This window comes from Rhinatrema bivittatum, chromosome 9, assembly GCF_901001135.1.
Source record: "Rhinatrema bivittatum chromosome 9, aRhiBiv1.1, whole genome shotgun sequence".
Lineage (NCBI taxonomy): Eukaryota > Metazoa > Chordata > Amphibia > Gymnophiona > Rhinatrematidae > Rhinatrema > Rhinatrema bivittatum.
The window spans coordinates 198299976-198323642 of record NC_042623.1 but is presented as its reverse complement, the minus strand read 5'-3'; the positions used below and the strand labels follow the sequence as shown (position 1 = coordinate 198323642).

Here is a 23667-nt window from a genome sequence, read left to right as displayed (position 1 = left end):
TTTCCTTCCAGACCAAGATTGCAGATACCAAGGCAGGACCGAAATCATGACCAGGTGAATTCAGATTTCTCTGTTAAGGAAAGGCATGAACTTCTAGTTGAAAACAAAGGAGATCAGTGCTCCTTCCCAATTTCTACTTTAAGGAATGGTAAATGCTAATTTTCTTTTTCTCACAGTTTTGTTTTGGTTTTTAAATACAGAAACAAGCTACTTTTCTTTTGCTGCCTATGCTCTGACAATAAATGCTTATTTCTTAAATGTTCATCTTTAGAATTCAAAGCCATATTCTTAATTGAAAAAAACAGGTTGACAAATTTCATCTGTGCAAGTCTTGCTAGCTGCTCCCACTCTGGAGATATCAGCCAAATAAGTACATATTTCTGACAACGATCAGAACATGCGGGCTACCACTGCTGATGTAATCAACATTAATTTCTGTTCAGCTGCCACACTGCTTGACAGTTTCTTGAAATGACATGCAAGCACTGGTTTGAAATGATACAGAAAGCATACAGAAAACATCCTCATTCCTCTCAGCTTTATTGCAGAGAGCCACTTAGGATGGCCATAGTTTCAGTAGGGGACAAATATATAGCTGAAAGTTCTTCTCAAGATGTTTCCATCACAGCTTCTGCATTATGGAACACAAGGTTTTTGTAGGGAAAGACAAACAGGTCAATAGGAGAACACAGCTAATGTTCTCCTAATGTGGAGGGGCCCAGGAATCTGAGAAAGGGCAGCTCAGGAGCCTGGCAAGAGCACGGAGATCAAGCTGAAGTAGAGAAACCGCAGGGGTAGGGCCAAATCAGGACACGGGGTTGACAGGGATCAGGGCCGGAGGAACCACTAGGCGAGCTAGGCCTGTGCCTAGGGTGCCAAGACTTAGGGAGTGCCGTGGCAGGCAGCAGAATTTTGAAAGGGCAAAAAGTTCCCATTTCAAAATTCTGCCAGCCCCCGCCTCCCCCCCCCAGTGCCACCCTCCCGACGCCCCCCTGGTAGCAGCATAGTATCAAACACACAACACAAACTAAGAAAAGCTACACCACCTCAACACTTGGCACAACAGCTCTGCCACTGGCTCCTCCTCCGCCCAGTTCGAGTACCCCTGTTTTATTGTAACTTTCCGCTATTCTTGTGTTTATGTTAACGTTATTTCCCCCTTGTTCTTTGTAAACCAATACGATATGATCTGTATCATGAATGTCGGTATAAAAAAAAGCACTAAATAAAACAGCTTCAGTCAAATCTCTCAGCGAACAATCATGGCATCTTGTTTACAAAACTTCAAATAGTTTGATTCTGAGCTTATGGCAGAAGACAGGCCTATTCCACTCTTGAAAGGTCCATTCGCTACAGTGCTGGACCTTTCAAATGTGGACAGTCTTCTCCCACAAGTATCTAGGGCCAATACTCCTCCTGACCCAGAAAGCTGTCATGAGAAGTTTAAACTTGCCTCTCTTTACAACAGGTAACCAATAGTATACACATAGGTGTAACCCTACACCAGTAGCTCCCAAGACCATCCAAGGGGGTCTGGGCTGCTGCGACCTGCGATTGAGTTGCTGCCACAGGCCAGGAGAGAGAGCGGGGCCAATTGAAGCCCCGGAAACTTTACCCCAGAATTTTACACACCAGGAGGAGGAGTGACAGAGAGGGGCCTCAAACCCCACTGCCATATGTCCAGTGGAGGTAGGGAAGAGGGGGGACTGATTGCAGCCCTCTAGAGAGTCAAACTAAACTGCTGCATCGTGAGGATGTGGGAAAGAGGAAGGAAGCAGGAGAAAGCAGGGTGATCAGAGGTGAGAAGCATTTCTTCCTACTGCCATGTGCCGTGCTACTGGCACGACAAGAGAGAACGGAGAGGAAAGGAGAAAATGTTCCTGTGGTTGAAAGTATGAGAGGAGAGAGAAAAGAAATGAAACAGGAATGAAGGAAGAAAAGGCAGGCAATAGGAATCCATGCTTGACCTGAATAAGGGGCATGACAGAGAATCACCAGAGACTGGGAGAGAGAAGGAGAGGATCCCATGCTAGACCAGAGGAAGAGCAAGAAGGAGGGACAGAGGACCACCATGGTCTAGGAAGCAAGAGATGACCACCAGAGATGAAAGAGGATGGAGGAAGAGACAACAGCCAGGTGGGGATGTGACATTAAATGCAAAATTTATTCAGGGAGTCACACAGACATGGAGGTCTCATAAGCCTTCATCCCTTTGAAAAGCTGGTTATTGTTTTGCTTTTTCTAATATCTAAATGATTTTTCTATCTTAAAAGAAAATAATGAAAGTATAAAAGAAAAGCAGAATAAAAGCGGTCAATTTTCTGGGAGGGTAATTTTCCAAACTTTTTGGGGTAGATTTTAAGACCTGCGCACAGGTGTACATGTGCACGGGCTACCTGGCATGCACACATGTATGCCTGATTTTATAACTTGCGCGCGCATACACGCGTGGAGCTTATAAAATCCGACCCTTTTATGTGGGTAAGCACCTGTACAACAGTCCCTTGAAAACTGCTCTCGCCGCCACGGACGGTAAAAGTACTTGCACTGGGAACAGCAGGCAGACTTTTACCTGCGGAGAACAAAGGAGATGGGCTAGGCTGGGGGGAGGGAAAGTATATGCCAAAGTATATGCCAAAGTATATGCCAAAGTATATGCCAAAGTATATGCCAAAGCCCTCTTCAGCTATGTAGCCAACCTCACACAAGTAAACCAACCTGAGATTACACATGACCAAGCTCAATCAAAAGCAGAAGAACTAGCTCTTTTCTTCAACAACAAAATCAATACTCTCCTATCGCAGCTCCCCACGAACCCCACTGTTCCATTAACTACTCCTCAACCCTCAAGCAACTATACTCGGTTAGAAGAACTTGACACAATTTCATCTGCTGAGATCCAAGGAATTCTTAGGAAAATGAAACCATCCTCTCATCCCTCGGATCACATCCCAACCAAACTACTACTAGCAATTCCAGAATCTATCTCCAAATCCCTGGCAGACATCATAAATTGCTCCCTCACACAAGGACTCTACCCGGACAACCTCAAACTTGCCTCACTCAAACCCCTTCTCAAAAAACCAAATCTCGACCCAAACGATCCTAACAATTTCAGACCGATAGCTAACCTCCCATTCATAGCCAAGATAATGGAAAAACTGGTAAACTCACAACTCTCAAACCACATTGAAGACAACAACCTTCTATTTCCATCACAATACGGATTCCGTAAAACCTTAAGCACGGAAGCCCTCCTCATCTCTATGACTGACCACATCATCCTAGGATTAGACAAAGGACAAGCCTTCCTTCTGATACTACTCGACCTCTCGTCTGCATTTGATACGGTCAATCACACCCTTCTCATCAACCAATTATCAGCCATAGGTATTTCAGGCACTGCCCTATCATGGTTCAGAACTTTCCTCAGCAACAGAGGTTATAAGGTCAAGATTCATAATAAAGAATCCTCTCTACACCCCGCAGCCATAGGAGTCCCTCAGGGCTCATCCCTGTCTCCTACCTTGTTTAACATTTATCTGTTACCCTTATGTAAACTTCTCACTGACCTCAATCTCAAACATTTTCTCTACGCTGACGATATTCAGATCCTGATCCCCATCGAAGAATCGCTCACAAAAACAATGTTGCACTGGGAATCCTGCCTCCAAAACATCAAACAACTTCTTACAAGTCTCAACCTGATACTAAATTCATCAAAAACGGAACTTCTACTCATCACTCCAGAAAACAGCTCCATCACATACACTCATCCTACCGTACCAAGCACTACACAAGTGAGAGATCTAGGAGTTCAAATTGACAATCACCTAAATCTGAAAGCTAACATCAACAAAATCACCAGAGACTGCTTTTACAAGCTCCAAGTGCTGAAAAGAATACGACCTCTCTTCCACACACATGACTTCAGAACGATCCTACAATCAATCATTTTCGCAAAGCTGGACTATTGCAACACCATCATGCTTGGTCTCCCTTCATCACACACCAAACCATTACAAATGGTACAAAATGCCTCCGCCCGTATACTCACCAACACCAGGAGAAGAGAACACATAACACCTATCTTGATGGACCTCCATTGGCTGCCCATCCACTTCAGAATAATCTACAAGGCCATTCTCACCATTTTCAAAAACATCCATCAATTAGCCCCAATCGATCTCCATATTCCCCTCCGATTACACCATTCCACAAGACCGACAAGAGATGCTTACAAAGGATCACTTCAAGTACCTCCAGCCAAGACTACCAGACACATCACGCTTAGAGATCGGGCATTCTCCACAGCCGGTCCAACTTTATGGAACTCCATTCCCCCGGATCTCAGAATGGAACCCAACATCTCAACATTCAAGATAAGACTCAAAACGTGGCTGTTCACGCAGGCCTTTCCTAACTCCAACCCCATCTAATCTCCCTTCACACAACAAGCTCCGCTAGTATTAGCGTTAACAGCCACCTTTCAAAATGTTATTTATACTTATATTTTACTATCTAATCTTCATTTCCCTTCTCATTCCAAGTTATTGTTTTCCCTTGTTTTATGTAACTGCTTTTCTGCACTTTTGTTAAATGGTAAAGTTTCACCCCTGTTTCTTGTGAACCAGCATGATGGGACCACCGTCTTGAATGTTGGTATATAAAAAACTTAAATAAATAAATAAATAAATAAATAAATATGCTGAGACGTAACTTTGAAATACTTGTGCAAAGTTCACAGCTTTAAAAAAAAGTAGTGGCTTTCCTCCGCCAGCCCGTTTTGAAAAGGAAATTCCGCAAATAGTCGCTGATTTTCCGCCACGTCGCACCAAGTTGCCAACCTGGAACGTTTATGAACTCTCCTCCTCTTACCCCAGTGCTGCTGGAGTGGGAGATGGAGGCCACTATTGGCCTCAGCCTTCAAATTATGAGGGCGATTTTTAAATAGCTTTGGGCATTTCCCTCCCTCTGTATTCAATTTAGTTCAGTAAGCATTATCTAATATTAAGTTTTATACATTATGAATTATTCTGGAGTGCACATAATTATTTTTGTTATGGCATGCAAGAATTAAAAAGCGAATATGGGGGGGGTCCAAGAAACTTTGGAGGCGGAAAAGGGGTCTGCGTTCCCTGAAAGGCTGGGAACCCCTGCTCTATACCTTCTTGACAGTGCTAGGACCAACCGAGCTGCCGCCTTTTGCAACAACTGCAGTCTGTGAGTAAAAGCCTCTTGGGCAGGCCCACATATATATAACAATACTGCAGACAGAAACAGCAGAATGGCAGCCTCAAGAGGATTTACCCAGATGTGAAAACTCAATCACAAGTTTAAAAACCAAAACAAGTTTAGAAACTATCCTTCGACTGTGAAGAACATGTTAACAACTGCTGTTTTCGACTGACAGTATGATATCAAAGTGACAGATTTACTGGCAATGTTTCTGTTGCATAATAAATAGTTATGGTTGCAAATAAAAACCAAAAGGAGTCTATTCATAGCTTTTCTCTTTAATTTAAAAAAAAATAAAATTATTATTATTATTTTTATTTTTTTTTTTTAAAGAGGGGGCTCGGAAAAGGCTTTTCCACTAAAGTTGTCTAGCACTGTCAACAATTACAGCAGGCAAATTGGTGAGTAAGTGGTTGAAGCACAGGTTGGTTTACATGTGCCTTAAGGAAAGCAGAAGAAGGATAGGCAGTGTGAAGGGGTGCCAGCTCATCACAACTAGCCCCTCCTTTCTTTAGACAGGTCACCGATGCACCAAGCAGCCGCCAGGAGCAACATAGTGTGGTACGAAGGCATGACTGCTGCCCCGGCTTGGTACCAGTCAGCAGCCTGGAGTCAGGAGCAGAGCTGGCGACATCAGGATCTTCTGCCTGGCCGGCCCCCTCCCCCTTAGGTTGGGCCCCACAGGTTCTGGGGGCCGGTGGGGCTTGAGGGGAGGTGCACTAAGGAACAAGGATGGGGACATCGATTAAAGCAGCAAGGCTGCGCACAGACAGAACGGGAACAGAAACCCAAGACAGGACAAGGGAGTGCACCACAACCAAGACAGGGACAAAGACAGACAGACACCTGAAAGGCCATGCTAATGGGGCAAAGAGAACAAGAAAGGAAAATAAACAAAGCAAACAAACAAACTGGAGGCCACTAAGGGGCCACTCAAAAAACAAAGGAAACCAGCAACAGAAACTAAAAGAGGAAAAAGAGCTAAGGCTTAAGCAACAAGAGCAAAGTAGACCCAAGCTGAGGCAGGGAGCAGTGAGTAAGGCAGGGCTTTTAAGGTGCGCAATGCTAACTTCATGAGCCTTCGAGGCAAGCCTGTGCAGTTCAGGCTACTGCCCACTGATGCCTCCTGCAAGCATGAGGGCCACACTGCACCCAGGGTCTTCAATTGCAAGAATCTTCTTCCGCTGAGGGCTGCGAACATGGTCTCTGCAGCCTCCTCAACCCTAGCTGGCCTGAAAGGACTGGCTCAGAAACTGAAACTGGTTCTCCTGTATTGCCATCAAGTCACATTTTTGTCAGGGAAAAGGTGCTGGCAGAGTTTCAACTGGCAATAGCTAGAAGATTTAGGGCTGGAGCCTAGTAAGAGAGCCAACTGAGGAACTGGAAATAAACAGGGCCAGGAGGCATAAGAACATGCCATACTGGGTCAGACCAAGGGTCCATCAAGCCCAGCATCCTGTTTCCAACAGTGGCCAATCCAGGCTACAAGTACCAGGTAAGTAAAACTAAGTAATTCTCACACGTCTGATGCAATTAATAGCAGTGGCTATTTTCTAAGTCAACTTGATTAATAGCAGGTAATGGACTTCTCCAAGATCTTATCCAAACCTTTTTTAAACCCAGCTACACTAACTGCACTAACCACATCCCCTGGCAACAAATTCCAGAGCTTAATTGTGCATTGAGTGAAAACTAATTTTCTCCAATTAGTCTTAAATGTGCTACTTGCTAACTTCATGGAGTGCCCCCTAGTCCTATTATACGAAAGAGTAAATAACTGATTCACATTTACCCGGTGGTCTAGACCTCTCATGATCTTAAAGACCTCTATCATATCCCCACTTAGCTGTCTCTTCTCCAAGTTGAACAGCCCTAACCTGTCTTTCCTCATAGGGGAACCATCCCCTTTATCATTTTGGTCGCCCTTCTCTGTTTCTTCTCCAGTGCAACTATATCTTTTTTGAGATGTGGTGACCAGAACTGTACACAGTACTAAAGGTGCGGTCTCACCATGGAGCGATATAGAGGCATTATGACATTTCCCGTTTTATTCACCATTCCCTTTCTAATAATTCCTAACATTCTGTTTGCTTTGACTGCTGCAGCACACTGAGCTGATGACTTCAATGTATTATCAACTATGATGCCTAGATCTTTTTCCTGGGTGGTAGCTCTTAATATGGAACCTAACATCTTGTAACTACTGCATGGGTTATTTTTCCCCTTGTGCAACACCTTGCACTTGTCCACATTAAATTTCATCTGCCATTTGGATGCCCAATCTTCTAGTCTTGCAAGGTCCTCCTGCAATTTATCACAATTCGCTTGTGACTTAACTAAACTGAATAAGTTTGTATCATCTGCAAATCTGATGACGTCACTCATCGTATTCCTTTCCAGATCATTTATAATTATATTGAACAGCACCGGTCCAAGTACAGATCACTAAGGCACTCCACTGTTTACCCCTTTTCACAGAGAAAATCGACCCTTTAATCCTAACTCTGTTTCCTTTTAACCAGTTTGTAATCCATGAAAGGACATAGCCTCCTATCCCATGATTTTTTAGTTTTCTTAGAAGCCTCTCATGAGGGTCTTTGTCAAACATCTTCTGAAAATCCAAATACACTACATCTACCGGTTCACTTTTACCACATGTTTATTAACCCCTTCAAAAAAATGAAGATTTGTGAGGCAAGACTTCCCTTGGGTAAATCCATGTTGACTTTATTCCATTAAACCTTGTCTTTCTATATGCTCTATGATTTTGATCTTTAGAATAGTTTCCACTATTTTTTCCCGGCACTGAAGTCAGGCTCACTGGTCTATAGTTTCCCGGATCACCCCAGAGCCTTTTTTTTAAATACACTAACTCTCTGCAATCAGAGCATTATTTGGCTGTATTTAACAAGCTTTCATTGCCTATCTTATCCCAATGGCAACCAAACAAAAAACAGCGGATCTTAAAAACGTTTCCTTCAGTAAGCATGCGGCAGAAATCCTCAGGGACAATGCTGAGCAGGCAGCAAAGATCGTGGACGGCGGCGGGGGAAGGGAACTTATCCTCTCGTGATGAGATGCAAGGCTGGTTTGTGGAGTTACGAGCTGACATGAAACAGCATAAACTTAATCTTCTAGCGCTTATTTCTGAGGTGAGGGAAGATCTGACGACTCTTGGGTCTAAAGTAGATGAACTGGACATTCGGGTAGAGGGCCATGCAAAACCACTTAATACTGTAGCAGTGCAACAGAAATCCCAGCTTGTTATGTGATTCTTGTGGCAATATAATCTCCAGGAACAGGGGAGATTCCTGATACTGTGGCATATGCGGATTCCTGAGCCATTGCTACATTAATCTGCACTTTTATTCTGTCTACTAGTGCTATCCAACAAACAGAGCAGATTCCTTTGGAAGTGCCCATCAAGACTGGACGGGCTCACCAGGCTCTGGGACCTAAACCCAACACAAGGGATATCATTTTCTGCTTGCATAGTATCACTCAAAAGTCACTCATCTATGAAGCAGCTAGGAAAAAGAATGTCTGGCTTTGGGAAGGTCATACTCTCACAATATTTAATGATCTAGCCCCGTCTACTCTCCAAAAGCGGCATGAATTGAAGTTACAGCTCCCTATGGGCGGAGAACGTTCACCATCAATGAACCTTACCATTAGGCTTTCAATTTCAACTTAAAGGTGTCTCATACCAAATAAAATCATTATCTGAAGCAGTGGATGCCTTCAAACATGGAACTATGACCATCGAGCTTTATGGTTTCTAAAATGGTACCCACTGCATCGAACATGGACACTTAACCCTGCTGGCAATGAGCAGCAAAGGGCGGCAGAAGTCCTCTCCGGCAGTCTGATGGATTCAGTCATGCATTATCCAACCAGGGCTGAAGGACCACAACACCTCTTACGGCTTCCGGACAGATTTTTGTGGTCCAGTTTCTTCTTCACTTTTGTGTAGGACAATCTTTGAGTCTTATGTTGTGTTGTCATAGGGGGAGAGCGTTATTGGGAGCTCATCTTGGGCCGATGATCCGTGCCCCCTAGAAGGAGAGGGATCTGCCGAGCAGGATGGGCGGTTCAAGTGTGGGGGTTTGGGGAATTAATGGAGGGGTATTCTACACCACTATATCTATTGACACATTATGTCTGGGTTCTCTGGCATTCTGTTTTGTGTGTGTTCTGAGCGTTCTGGGAATATAGAGCTTTGAATATTATTGTATACGCCACAATGACAAGTATTTTGACATAATACATTTCGGAAACATTATCTTCAATCTAAGGAGTTAGATTATTATAAAGCTTCCATAGCCCTAATCCAGGAAACTCATTTACACAAGCGACATGAACATATTCTTTCCTTTAGTGATTACCCCCATACATTTTTATCTGCTAGTGTCAAAGGCTCAAAATATGCTGGGGTAGGCATTTTAGTCTCTCGCCACCTTGTTCATGATGTGTTATAATCAGCAGGCTGATCAGATGGTTCTTTTTGTTGAAATTTTGAATAGACAGATATTTACACAATAATTTCTCTATATGCTCCTAATTCTAATCAGATATCCAGGCACAACTGGACAAACTTTTGCTGTCCCATATGGAGGGAGTTCTGATTCTGGGTGGGGACTTTAATTTTACTTGCAATCTGAATTTGGATAATTCACAACCCATGGTGTCATCCTTGCAGGGAATAAGGAACTCACTTTCATTGATGATGGTGCAATGGTGTCTAGTTGATATTTGGAGACAGATTTCCCACACATATACGGTGAGGAAAAAAAAGTGTAAGTCATATTCTCGTATTGATTACTTTCTTATTTATAAACATTTACAAAATCAGGTAGTGGATGCGGGAATTGGGAACATTACTTAGAACATAACATAAGAACATAAGAAATTGCCATGCTGGGTCAGACCAAGGGGCCATCAAGCCCAGCATCCTGTTTCCAACAGAGGCCAAACCAGGCCACAAGAACCTGGCAATTACCCAAACACTAAGAAGATCCCATACTACTGATGCAATTAATAACAGTGGCTATTCCGTAAGTAAAATTGATTAATAGCCATTAATGGACTTCTCCTCCAAGAACTTATCCAAACATTTTTTTTAACCCAGCTACACTAACTGCACTAACCACATCCTCTGGCAACATGGTCCGACCATGCTCCTACCTGGATCAATGTGCTTTTTCAGGATACAGATATTGGCCGGCCTTTTTGGCGCTTAATGAAAGTTTACTATGAGATGAATCCTTCTCTGATTCTTTGGGTGAACAATTGAAGGAGTACTTTCAGCTTAATGCTTCCACATCCTTATCCGGGCGGTCAGTCTAGGATTGCTCTAAAGCTGTTGCAAGAGGCCTTCTGATATCTCATGCTACTTATTGTAAAAAAAAAAAAAAAAAATGAAAGAGCAATTATGGAACACTTTATTAGTTAAGATTACCAGCTTATCCTGCTTGCCTATGGTAAATTCCTCCACACATACTTTTAAGCAGCTTTTGTTGGCAAGGTCAGAGTTATAAACCCTTGATGATCTGTTGGCTCATAGACTGGATATGGTTGAACAGGCACACTATGAAGGGAGCAACAAAACTGGGCAATATGTGGCCAGACATTTGAAAACACTTTTTACCCAAAGCATTATTGCAAAAATTAAAAACACACGTGGGGCACAATGGTTACCAAGTCCTCTATCAGAATCTGTTTTACACAGTTTTACGCCTCCCTCCATGGTACAGATAGAGGTATTGATGATCTAAGTATCAATAATTATCTTGATTCTGTGGCTCGCCCCTCCCTCACCACTGAACAACAATACTTGGACAGTCCTATGAGCAATCCTAAAGTCTTACAAGTTATAAAAATGTGAAGAGCTCCAAGCTTGGATGGCTTCTCTTGTGGGTACCATAAACAGTTTTCCCATATTCTGGCAGCTCCTTTAACAGGTATGTTCAATTTTATTAGAGAGGGGGGACTCTTTTTCTGTAAATTCTAATGTGGCTGGGATCTCTGTTATAGCAAAACCAGCAGAGACCCTATCTGTGGATCTTACAGACCAATATTGATTAATTTGGACCTAAAAATCCTTGCTAAGGTCTTACCAGAATGGCTGAATAAGATAATGCCTTCCCTGATCCATTCTGATCAAGTAGGTTTCATTCCAAATCGAACTGCCCTAGACAATGTACGCAAAGTTGTTGATCTATCATGGTGGGTTACTAGACAATGGATTCCTGCTGTTTTGCTGTCCATTGTTGCTGAAAAAGCATTTAACATGGTGCATTAGTCCTCTCTTTTTAGAACTTTAGAGAAAATGCACTTTGGGTCATTTTTTCTTCAATGGATAATGAAGTTATATGAGCTTCCAAGAGCCAGGGTCGGGATAAATGGGGGATATGGAGACAGCTTTGAGAGAGGATGGGGTGCTCGCCAGGGTTGCCCATTATCATCGTTACTGTTTGCATTGTTTCTGGAACCTTTCACCACCAGGGTGCAATCCTCAACATCAATTACAGGAGTTCAGCTGGGATATACACATTTCAAGTTATCGCTGTTTGCCGATGACATTCTATTTACTCTGTCAAACTCTTGCCTTTCATTAGCTGGGACTGTGGATGAGCTGGATCATTTCAGCAGAGTTGCGGGTTTCAAGGCTAATTTTGATAAATCTGAACTTCTGAATATTAATCTACCCAAGTCAGAGATTCATGTTTCGTTGGGCGAAGCATTCTCTTAAATACTTGGGAGTTACATAAACCCCTGTGTTGCAGATTTATTTACTCTCAATTATATCCCATTGATAAAGGCCATAGCTAGGGATTTGGAAAAATGGCAACGAGATCAATTTTTGTGGCTAGGACGCATAGTTATCGTCAAAATGAATGTCCTCCCTCGCGTTCTTTACCTGTTTACGTTGCCTATATTCATTTCTACAGCCATTTTACGCTCCTGACAAAAAATGACTATTTGGAAAAGATGCCCACCAAGGGTGGCATGGTTGACTTTATCAGACTAAAATTAGGGGGGGTCTGGGAGTCCCCAATTTAAATTTGGTATTTTGCAGCATCACAGCATTATTAGATTTGCACAGGAAGAAATACATAGAACAATGGGTTTTGCTTGAGCAAGCTTTAGTACGGGAGATACCTTTTTCCGCCCTTCCTTGGCAGCCTAGGGCCACTTGGAAGTGTGTGTTGTATGCCCAAAGCGCTATGTACTACTCTGTGGGTATGGTCCCAATGGAAGACTATTTGCTGGTGGGTAGTAGCTCCTACTTTTTTTTCTCTCACCTTTTTCATAATGGCTCCTTATCCATGGGCTTCTACTCTAGAATATTTAGGTTGTAGCTGGATTTGGGTATCACCAACTTTCAGCATTTTCTGGATAAAGGACAGATTATTCTCTTCCACGATATCATAGACAAATATCATTTGCAAAGGGTTGATTTTCTAGCCTATGCTCAAATAAGATACTTTATACAATCTCATTGGCGAGCGAATATTTTGAGGCAGAGTAAATTTCGGTTTGAGAATTATTGTAATCAAGTAGACAGTATGAGGAGAATCTGCAAAATTTATAATCTTCTTAAATAGCAGTCCACAACACTTCAAATGTTATCACCAAAATGGACCAGTCTGTTTCTAACAAGATAGACTCAGTTAAAGACGTTAAGGGAATTTCTCTATCCTGAAATGAGCGCACTCAAACTACACAAGATCATACTCAGAAAATTAATGAGAGGCCTCTAAGAAAACTAAAAAGTCATGGGATAGGAGGCGATGTCCTTTCATGGATTACAAACTGGTTAAAAGAGAGTAGGATTAAATGGTCTATTTTCTCAGTGGGAAAGGGCAAACAATGGAGTGCCTCAGGGATCTGTACTTGGACCGGTGCTTATCAATATAACTATAAATGATCTGGAAAGGAATATGACGAGGGAGGTAATCACATTTTCAGATGATACAAAATTATTCAGAGTAGTTAATCACAAGCGAATTGTGAAAATTACAGGAGGACCTTGCAAGACTAGAAGATTGGGCATCCAAATGGCAGATGAAATTTAATGTGGACAAGTGCAAGGTGTTGCATATAGGGAAAAATAACCCTTGCTGTAGTTACACGATGTTAGGCTCCATATATTAGGAGCTACCTCCCAGGAAAAAGATCTAGGCATCATAGTGGATAACACATTGAAATTGTCGGCTCAGTGTGCTGCAACAGTCAAAAAAGCAAACAATGTTAGGAATTATTAGGAAGGGAATGGTTAATAAAATGGAAAAATGTCATAATGCCTCTATATTGCTCCATGGTGAGACCGCACCTTATATACTGTGTACAATTCTGGTCGCCGCATCTCAAAAAAGATATAGTTGCGATGGAGAAGGTACAGAGAAGGGCAACCAAAATGATAAAGGGGATGGAACAGCTCCCCTATGAGGAAAGGCTGAAGAGGTTAGGGCTGTTCAGCTTGGAGAACAGACAGCTGAGGGGGGATATGATAGAGGTCCTTAAGATCATGAGAGGTCTTGAACGAGTAGATGTGAATCGGTTATTTACACTTTTGAATAATAGAAGGACTAGGGGGCATTACATGAAGTTAGCAAGTAGCACATTTAAGACTAATCAGAGAAAATTCATTTTCACTCAACATACAATTAAGCTCTGGAATTTGTTGCCAGAGGATGTGGTTAGTGCAGTTAGTATAGCTGGGTTCAAAAAAGGTTTGGATATGTTCTTGGAAGAGAAGTCCATTAATTGCTATTAATCAAGCCACTGCTATTAATTGCTTCAGTAGCATGGGATCTTCTTGCTGTTTGGGTACTTGCCAGGTTCTTGTGGCCTGGTTTGTCCTCTGTTGGAAACAGGATTGCTGGGCTTGATGGACCCTTGGTCTGACCCAGCCTGGCAATTTCTTATGTTCCTCAAATCTGTGTTAAACTACAAGAATGTGATGCTGCACTTACTAGGGGACAGAGTCTATCCACCATAAACTGGAAAACATTGGAAATCATCTCTGAAGACAATTTGCGTTTCTTAAATTTTCCTAAATGTCCTCGTTTCTCCTAAGGAAATTTTAAGGACGTTTTATTTAACATTTCTTAAGGTCTCTACATAGATAATTCCTGATTTTACTAAAGTGGCGTCTAGTTAAGAACAGAAGACAGACAAGGGATAGAGTCTTATCCCACTGAAAAGGTCTCACCCGAGTTGCTTATGTATAACAGGTGTTCTTTGAAGACAGGAGAAACCCTAGTCATATTAATGGGTGACATCATCCTAAGGGATTATTTATTTATTTATTTATTTTAAGTTTTTCTATACCGGCATTCGCGATAAATATCGCATCATGCCGGTTTACATTTAACAAGTGGATAGGGAACAAAAAGGTAAAAAATAACATTGATCCTAATAATAGTAATAAATAATGATAATAGTAATGATAAAACATTAACACATTAAACAAGAGAAAGGCTAAGGAATGCAGTTACAATAAAACAAGGGAGTAATACAACTTGGAGCATAGAAAAAGAAGCAGGGGATTAAATAGAGAGAGTATATATGTCAGACAATGTGCTTGAAGCATTAATGAATTGCCCTTATGAGGTAGGGATGTTAATTACCATGATTAAGGCAAAGTCTGAGCGACTATTTAATAATGGAATAGGTTCAGTTTAGTTCGGGAAAGGCTTTCATGAATAGCCACGTTTTGAGTCTTTTCCTAAATGTGGGAAGGCAGGGTTCCTGTCGCAAATCTGGTGGGATGGAATTCCACAGTGTTGGTCCTGCAGTGGAGAAAGCTCTGTCTCTGGTGGTTATGTGCCTCATGGATTTGAAGTGTGGTACTTGTAGGGTTTCTCTATAGGATTCTCTGATTGGTCTGTTGGACGTAAATTTTTTGAGAGGAATTTGAAGGTTGAGCTGAGAGTGTTGATGTATAGCTTTGAAGATAGTGGTTATGGATTTATATATGATTCTGTAGTGAATTGGCAGCCAGTGCAGGTCTTTGAGGATTGGTGATATGTGGTCTCTTCTCCGAGTGTTAGTTAATATTCTCGCAGCCGTGTTTTGAACCATCTGAAGAGGTTTAGTGTGAGATGAAGGAAGACCTAATAGCAGGGAGTTGCAGTAATCTAGTTTAGCAAATATTATTGATTGCAGAATAGTTCTGTAGTCTTGAAAGTGGAAGAGTGGTCTTATTCTTTTTAAGACTTGGAGTTTATAGAAGCAGTCCTTAGTAGTTTGATTTATGAATGCTTTAAGGTTTAATCTGTTATCAATGATAGCTCCCAGGTTTCTTACTTGTGGAGCTTGTAAATTGGGTGGAGGATTTGTGTCGATGTTACTGTTTTCAGATGAAATTTGGAGGAGTTCGCTTTTTGAAGAGTTTAGTATTAGATTACGGTTGGAGAGGAGTCCATCAATTTTTTTAAGACAATTTTCCCAGAATTCAAGAGTTTTGGTGTAGGATTCTTTGACGGGGATGACTATCTGGACGTCATCTGCATAAAGAAAGTGTTTAAGGTTTAAATTAGTTAGCAGTTGGCAAAGAGGGAGCAAGTAGATATTAAAGAGCGTTGGTGAAAGGGATGATGTCACCCAGAAAATAGGCATGTGTGGCAGTTCTCATATATCCACAGCCACACAGCACGAAGCAGATCTGTTTCAATGGAGCTTTATATCTGGAAGGAACAGGGCAGAGGCCATTCTGAATAAATGGGATTTTTCCAGATAACGGCTCAAAGGCAGTAACTAGAGTGCTCAAAGCATCATTATGGTAATCTTTCAGGACTTCCCCAGTCTTTTTGACTATTTCCAAAAAGATTCCCTGCAGTAAAAAGCACATCCGTAAGCCTTTTCCCATAGGTGTTTATGTAGATTAGATGCCTACAACCATGAGAAAATCTGCGTTCACCTATAACAGGGGTGACCAACTCAGGTCCACAAATAGGCGGAGTTTCAGGATAGGCTCAATGAATATGCATGAGATAGACTTGCATACCCTGCCTTTGTTGTGTGTAAATCTCTCCCATATACATATTCATTGTGGATATCCTGAAAACCAAGCCGGTTGATGGCATTCAAGGACCAGAGTTGCCCACCTCCGATTTAAAGCTATTGCAGAGGCACTCAATGTAGGTCCTGAAGAACACTGAATGCTGACGTATTCAATGCTTTTTGCATAGAGGCACTGGTGAATTTTGGGGTCCCTTTTCAGAATGTTATTTAACTTAAAATTATAATAACCCGTAGGTCTGAAATCCTTGCTCCCTGCGGGGTAGAACACAACATTCATAGAAACAGAAATAAGACCAACACATCGATTTTAACACTAAAAATAAAAATCTTTACAGGAGTAAAAGTTTCTAAGATACCCTTCCTATTCAAAATCAATGTATACAAGTATCGTGCCCCTGGAGAGCCACAAACAGGCCAGGTTTTCAGGATATCCAAAATGGTTATGCATGAGATAAAATTTGCATGCTATGGAGGCAGTGCATGAAAATTTATCTTACAAATATTCATTGTGGATAGCCTGAAAACATGGCTGGCTGGGGGGCCTCCCAGGACAGGTTTGGTAACCTCTGTTTTAGGACCCCAGTTTACAAAGACAAACTCCCAAAACACCACACGAGTTATATTTAAAACCAGCTCAGCAAGGGTGAATTTTATTAGTCCCTTTCCCATAGAAGTAAGCTTTCATGTTTGTCCGATAAAGCAAATGTATTTCTCTTCCAACAAAGTACAGTATCAGTTGGGATCTTCATTTTCAGTTTTTATTGTTTGTTTTATCCCCCAGAAATTTATCAGGGTTTACTGTAACAAGAACACCAGAGAAAATCAGCTGAAAAAAAAGAAAAAAAAAAAAAAGACTGATTTTTTTTTCCCCTTGGTAAATATCAGAGTTTATTCTGGTGGACAGATGCCTGGATCATAGAACAGTATTACGCAAATTCTCCCACCCATTTGCTCAGCAGCATCCCCACCTCTGCCCCCATTCCCTGCTGGCACGGCCTCCTCTCTCCTTCAGCAGCATGCTTACTGACACTGCTGCACTCTGCAGCACTGCTTTTATGCAGTGCTTCTGGAGGACCGCGCCTGCTTCAAACGCATCTGCAGCACTAGACAGCAGGTGGGATTTGAAACAGCATGGGTGGCACCACAGGGTGAGGGCAAGACTTCAAACACAGCACGTGCTTTGGCCCGCACTGGTTTTTCAGCAGTGTTGGGGCAAAGGTACATCTGCAGTTCTGGAGCAGCAGCTTTTTAATCAACCTAAAATTAGGAGAAATATTGGTTTAAACTTGTCGTCACTTTTGGAAAAATCTGGGAATGTATGGGTAAAAAATAAGTTTAAACTGAAAATGAAGGGACCCTAAGTATCAGTCACCTCTGACATCTCTTCGCTACTTGGGTTGCGTTCAAAGGGCAGCTGAACCAAGAGACAAACGAATAGTCACAAATAGGACAGAAATTCACCCCTTCTATCTCCATTTATGACCATTCCCTCACAAGTCCATCGCTTTACCATTTGGTTAGTGGCAGTAGATCTCATGGCATTTTCTGTAGAAACTGAACAGGAGATGTGGCTTTTTGTACAAGTACCTCACTGACGACCACCTTTTTCAGAGCAATCCATCCCAGCGGGACTGACATTCTAAACTTTCGGTGTTTTGAAAGTATATTTGTTATCCCTATAACAAGTCAGATTCAAGAATATCCAATGCATATACATTATTACTCAGTATTAGTATGAAACAGTGTAACATTCTGCAGAGTGGATTAGGGTGAAAAAGCCAGAGGTCCATCAAATCCAAAATTTCTTTAACAGCTTTGCTACCTGTAGCCTAGAGTAAAGTGGAGGGTAGACAGACTGTTTTAATGGCTTTTTTTATTAGCTAGTAGGTCTAGCAAATATTCCTGTAGCGCCTCAGATTCTGGTATGATAAGTCTGGGTATGCGATGAATTGGTCACTACGCTGGGATCCCCTGTATCGCTTCTGGCACACTGTTTTGTACAGTTGGCCATTCAGCACAAGAAAGGTAGCCTCGTGTAAACTGTCACAGGAGTTTGTTTTCTCTATGTTCAGAATATCCGTCTTGGATGCATTTTTCCAGTAAACACATGTCAAGGATACATTAGGCAATAAAAATTTAAAAATATTCTGTAATACCATTTCCAAGAGCCCACAACAATTCAGTGTCATCTGCATAAAATATGCCTATGATTGTACCTTAGTTTACATATAAAAACTCTTTTTAAATTTAAAAGTCAACTTGTTTTAAATCTTATTATTAAAATGAGTTCTCAACCTTGTATTCATCTTTTTAATTTCATCCAATTTCTTCTCTCCTTACCCCACTCTCTCGTAAGATCCCGTTTCTAAGGTGCCTCTGTTCCTCTCGTCTGATTACTTTCCCCTCTCATCACCCCATCCTCCTCCTCGTCTTTCCTCTTCCCCTCCACTCTTGCCTTCCTGTCCAATATAACCTCCCACCTCCCAATCTCATTCTTTCGCCTTTCTTCCCCCTTCCCTCCCTCTCACTTGCTTATCCTTCTTCCTCAGTTTTCCTCCCTCTGATCTACCGTTCCCACAGGTGCCTCCTCCATCCCAAAGAGTACAAACAGGGTCCCCCCAAAAGGGCTGGGGCAGGTCGGCGAGGCTGAAATGGTGGCTTGGGGTAAGAAGCAGGGTCCCAGGCAGAAAGAATCAATTCAACATTGCCAGGGGTAACTTTGCAGCAGCACTGTGGGAGGCTAGAGGCCTTGACATATGCATGCCTGCAGCGTAACTGTTATATTCTCTGCAGACTAAAACCATCAGGCATCAATAATGACGACAGCATGAACAGAATGTAAATGTAGACTTGCTAACTAAAATGCAGGTTATATAGTTTGCTTGCCCAAGTAAAATGTAGCTGAGCCTCTCTCTGGCTGTAAATAAGTGGACATACTTAGCCCTTTTGCCCTACTCATCTTTTGAAAAATAATCTCCGGCTAGTTTTAGCTGCATGACTACCCATCTTAATCATGCATTTCAGATGGAAATTAGAAATGAGAACGAATGCTGACAAATTACATTCAGCCACCTTCTGCCACGTGTCTTCTGGTAACTACAGCAACCACAAGAACAGCACTGGTTCTGTTCTAACTACACAAGATAACATCTTCAGCAAGCTATTCTAAGAGGAGGAGCGAAACACCCCCCCCCCCCACTTCCTATCAATATTTACAATCTGCAACAGTGAAGTACCTAAAGCAGCACTTTTCTTTTTCCTTCAAAGGAATTAGGAGGCATTCATAAAAACAGCAATGCAGCGCTGCCTGATCCCTTTTTGTTCTCGGCACTGAGGTCATCACAATAATAAGAGGCAGGTAAATGTAAATGCCTGTTATTTATTTATTTTAAAGATTTTGTATACATTCATTCGTGGTTACATCACAACGGTTCACATGGTGTTAACATCTAAAAAAACATAGCAATTTCAATAAATACGTAATAAAGAAATTATGACATAAAAACAATTAAAACTAATAAACGCAGAGAAGAAATCAAGAATATATCCAAAAAGATACTCCCGGAATCGCAGGCTTGCAAAGCCAAAGTTAACCTTCCCAGCTAATTATCTAGTTTATAGAATGGGGTTTTAAACCGAAAAGAAACAAAAAAGTTTTAGTTATAAAGATCTTGTAGCAGCCCCCTATGACAGTACAGTTATTCCAGCCTTTTGCAGAAAATTGCTTCAGGGGTCACAAAAAAAAAAAAAAAAAAAAAAAAAAAAAAAAAGACTTTTTACAAATATTAATGAACCAGGGAAATTATTTATATTTTCACACTGACGATGTGTTAGAGGAATATTAAGGGGAGTCAAACTCCCATCAGGGTTAAAAGACTTAAATCTTCAGTTGTTAAGTCAAATTTTTCTATTGTTTACCACTCCCCCCCCCCCAAAAAAAAAAAAAATAGGTTTAAAGATTTTATCCAATTCTATCTGCAGTTACAAATATCAGTCCAGATAATAATGTAGCAATATCTGATACCTACATTTCTAAAGCATTTATCTTCAATTTTAAGACTTTAAGGAGCTCTTAGCCAATCAAAAAACAAAACAAAACAAAACACAAACATGTTCAAAACATTGCCCATTAAAAAGGTAAATACCTTAGAACCACAGGCATCAGATATTTATTTTATTTATTTAAAATCTTTTCTATACCGTCGCTAAGATATATACCACGCAACAGTTTACATATAGGCACATAAAATAAGGTAAGTGAATGTGTACTATAGTACATTCTAACAGGTGCCAAAAGGTTTGGTTACAATAGATCATAAAATAGGGCACAATAGTTGGATAGTGTAAGTTTTGTCTAGGCGTACCATCGGTACTGTACATCGGGAATATTTATGTTTGTTATGAGCTTTAATAAAGTACTGTCATGTATGTTGTGAGATTATTGCTGTGTACTTGTGTTTTTTTGGGGGCTTTTTTTGCATGTTCCTGTATGTTCTCTATTCTCCGGTCTCTTTAGAAAAGGCTTGTTTAAAGAACCATGTTTTTAAGTTTTTCTTAAAGGTTTTGAGATCGCTTTGTAGTCTGATCTCAGGAGGCACCGTGTTCCATAATATGGGGCCTGCTGACGATAAGGCCCTTTTCTCTTACTTGTGATAGTTTTGCTGTCCTTACTGAGGGAATGGTTAGCAGTGCTTTGTTTGCTGAGCGGAGGTTTCTTTGTGGGACGTGTACTCGTAATGCTGTGTTTAGCCAGTCTGCTTCTTTATCATGTATTAGTTTATGTATGGTACATAATACTTTGTATTTAATCCTGTATTCAATGGGTAGCCAGTGTAATTTTGCCAAGGTTTCAATTATATGGTCCCTTTTTCTTTTTCCGATCAATATTCTAGCTGCTGTGTTTTGTAATATTTGAAGTGGTCTTAATGTTGAATTCGGGAGTCCTAGTAAACGTGCATTGCAGTAGTCAGTGCTTGAAAAAACTAGTGCCTGGAGCACTGTTCTGAAGTGAGATGGTGTTAGTAGGGGGTTTAGTCTTCTGAGTACCATGAGTTTTGCGTAGCCTTCTTTTACTTTTAGCGAAATGTGTTGTTTTAGATTGATTTCTGAGTCCATTATTACTCCTAGATTACGTACTTTTTTTATTGCCTCATTACTATCTGGACTGATATTTGTAACTGCAGACAGAATTGGAGAAAATCTTTAAAATGTTATTTCTTTTGGGGGCTAAACAATAGAAAAATCTGACTTATAACTTGAAACGTAAGTAGTCCTTTAACCCCGATAAGTGTTTGATGCCCCTTCATATTCCTCTAACGCGTTTCCCCCAACCGCTGTGCCCTGCCTGCGGCCTTCAATTTTTCGCTTTCCCTCCTGGCCTGCAGGGGGGGGGTGGATAGAAGAGCAGCGCTTACCCCCCCCCCCCCCACGGGGCCCTGCGGTTCAGAGGAGGAAAAAAACAGCAGCACCAAGCGAGGGCTGCTTGGACTTCCTGCCAGTTCCAAGGCAAAGGGGGGGGGGGGGGGAAGAAGGGACCGGTGGAAGTTACCACCGAGTGTGGGAGAAGAGGAAAAGGAAGGTGATGCCAGGGAGGTGGGCGGACGGCGAAGGGATGGTCATGATGCCGGGGGGGGGGGGGGGGAGACAATGTAATGACGCTGCTGCGGGGCCGGGACGGGAAGAAAGGCTGAGGGGGAGGGGGGGAGAGGGAAGGGAAAGTGGTGATGCTGAAGGTGGTGGTGTACCACAATGAAATGAACCCTGTGCCGGTTGTTCTGCCACACACACACAAAAAAAAAAAGTTGGAAACCATTGTTCTCACACATCTTGAATATGAAAATGTAAATTTGTCTTATAAAACATTTCCTACAGATGAGCTGATCAATAAAAGGGAAAAAAAATGGTTTATTCTTTTATGCTAAAGCCTCTTGTACCGTGCCCGAAAAAAGAGAAAAAAAAACAAAACAAAAAAACGACAATCAACCTTGTTGGCTCTCTCAATGGGCTTCAGGCATCTGCTGTACTGCGGTTCCAAGCTCTGCTGATGCAACCTGATTCTCTCCCTAGATATTCAACTAGCAGGAAATGCTCATCAGCAACAAGAAAAGTACAAGAAATGTTGACAGATGTTTCATACTCGTGTCGAGCATGAAACAAGGATAACAGAAATGACTATTTCTTACAAAATGAATCACTTAGACAAACCTTCTCTCTATCTTAATTGCCCCCAGAGCACACATGAGAAAGGGCTCTTCATATTCTCATACACAGAACCTGTATGACAAACGTAAAGAAATTATATCCCAAGACTGTCTAAAGATCTAGCGCTAAACATAAAGGCATTTAAAATCAAATATTTTTATCCCACAGTTTCCTTTTTTGACTCTGGGCTTCTGGATCAACCAGAACGGAGGCTAGGATCCAACAGCATGAGCTTTCATTTAGTAACTACTCAAGGATTCTTCTCTCTCTATTTTATAGCTCCCTCCCACACAGCACCATCACTTCAGCAAAGAGCTCTTAGGGACTTGGAGGGATGGACGCTTCATAAATCAGGACTCCCATGATCAAAACGCAGCACTCGCAGGATCTAAATCTGGCCACTAGGTGTCGCTATGCCCAAATGACTTGGACTTCCAGTGCCTCTACAGCATCCCCAACCCAGACTGTCCCGGGGAGCAGAGTCCTAACCTGGAAATTGAATCCAGTCATCATTGCACCGAGTCAGTCCAAAAATCTTATTTTAGAAAATGTCAGCCAAGTTTAAAAACCCAGGCACCCTTACCCTAGGTGATTCAGGTTCTCCCTACTGGATCTTCCAAATAAACATCCTTATGTGGTGGGTAACTTTCCTCCTATCCTTAACCTTCAACCCATTCATTCTGCAATGTGCCTGAATCTCCCATCAAATGAAAACTAGGCCTCCAGGATAGGGGCAGACTACTCTCTGCCACAGTGTATACATTTTATTTTTTATAGTTTGGATGTTTAATCCACCTTTCCAAATTATGCTCAACATTATTAAATGGGAAGGCACAGGACTCTGAAGACATAAAATACAAACCAACTTAACAGCTCATTAGAAAAACGTTTGCAGCAAGTCAGAAAAGGATCGTTTTCTAAATTTAAATATCATCAAAAAATATTACGGATACTGTTGACAAATGCAGTTGAAAAGATTAGAAAGTAGCCTTGTTTTCATTCTAAAAGCAAAATAATTTTTTTAAACATCTGGAAACAAGGTGCTAGGCTTGATGAACCTTGACCTGATCAAGCATGGCGCCTCTCACATTCTTAAGCAAACTTCAAAATCTGTGCACAGATTCTCATTACATATGAAAGTTGCACAGTAACACGACCCCAGCAAGAATACCAAACAAACAATCCAAGAACTCACAG

At 41.6% G+C, this 23667-nt stretch overlaps 1 protein-coding gene across 1 annotated transcript in view; it reads right to left on the bottom strand.

The window, feature by feature from the left end:
• RASA2 (RAS p21 protein activator 2) overlaps positions 1-23667 on the bottom strand; it is a 223099-nt gene that overhangs the window by 128237 nt on the left and 71195 nt on the right. The gene's annotated exons all lie outside the window — the stretch shown is intronic.